The sequence below is a fragment of the Mytilus trossulus genome, chromosome 14, assembly GCF_036588685.1.
Source record: "Mytilus trossulus isolate FHL-02 chromosome 14, PNRI_Mtr1.1.1.hap1, whole genome shotgun sequence".
NCBI classification, from domain to species: domain Eukaryota; kingdom Metazoa; phylum Mollusca; class Bivalvia; order Mytilida; family Mytilidae; genus Mytilus; species Mytilus trossulus.
The window spans coordinates 3,567,446-3,568,998 of NC_086386.1; positions in this window are offsets into that span (position 1 = coordinate 3,567,446).

Genomic DNA, 1,553 nt, shown 5'->3' on the forward strand with positions numbered 1-1,553 from the left:
ACGGTCTTGCCCCCCCCCCCCTTTTGAAACATGATTGATTGTTATGTGTGTGTGTGTGTTTGTTTGTCTGTCTGTTTGTTTGTTTGTCTGTTTGTTTCTGTAAGGGGTCTATATTATTCCGGGGAAGTTTCATGTTTAGTTCGGAAAGTTTTTATTTTATTTCAGGTCCAGCGCGCGCGCCAGATTGAGGAGACATCACGTGACGCGGGTTGATAATAACGAAAACTCAGTCTTTTTATTTCTTTTCAGGTGGAGACGTTGAACAGACAACATCTATAGAGATGGAATGTGCACAATGTAATTTCTTTTGTCATTGTAGGAAATTGACATTTCGGTCACAGTTCATCCGGTGTAACTTTAAAACACGCGTTGCATGCTTATTTTCTTGTAATGTACATTTTTCAGCACCAGTTTGTAACACAGATAAGTATTTTAATCTAGGAGCGAACATTTTATTTTAGGATTTCACTGAGATTTACGGCCCTGCACTGCTAATTTTGCATAGGTACTTTTTCTGTACAAAAAATCTGTAGTACTGGAAAATTACTTTTAAAATATAGTACTATTTTAGTACTTTAAATTTATTGTAATATTTAAGTACTTGTTTTTTACAGTACTTGATTTGTACTTCAAATTTTAAGTACTCAATTTGTACTTTAATTGTGTAGTACTAAATGTGTACCTCAAATATTAGGTACAAATCAAGTACTGTAAAAAACAGGTACCTAAATATTACAATAAATTTAAAGTACTAAAAAAGTACCATATTTTAAAAGTAATTTTCCAGTACCACAGATTTTTTGTACAGAAAAAGTACCTATGCAAAAGTAGCAGTGTAGGAAGCGATTTTTACGGCATTGCCATTTCTTTTCTCTAGGAAAAGTCTTGAGAGATATCTGCACCACGTTGTTTTATGAACCTTTAGTACATGTATGCCCTGCTGACTGCACATTTTGGGGTCGATTAGACTTGTAGTTTCAGAGTATAACTGATAAGAAGGATGTGGATTTTTTTTCCAGAGGAGATGTAAGAAAAATATTGAAATTCAATTCTTCTTGAATAATTGATCATAGGTCTTTCCTTCCATATTATTTTAATGAAACTGTCATAAATAAACGGTCATACATATTGATTGATTGGTTGGTTGGTTGGTTGGTTGGTTGGTTGGTTGGTTGGTTGGTTTATTACTTAAACACTTGGGATAGGGTCTCTTGAAGCAACCGGAAAAAACTGAGATCTTGGACCCCGTATTGAACACACGAGACGGAAACATGCACTGATTTATTGATTGGTTGGTTGGTTGGTTGGTTGGTTGGTTGGTTGGTTGGTTGGTTGGTTAAACATGTTGATTGGTTGATTAAACACGTTGGTTGGTTGGTTAAACACGTTAGATAGTGTTTCTCGAAACAAGCGAGAAAGAAACTAATGAGATCGTGGACTCCATATTAAACACATGAGACGGAAACATGCACCGATTGGTTGATTGATTGGTTGATTGGTTGGTTGGTTGGTTGGCTAAACATGTTGATTGGTTGATTGAACATGTTGGTTGG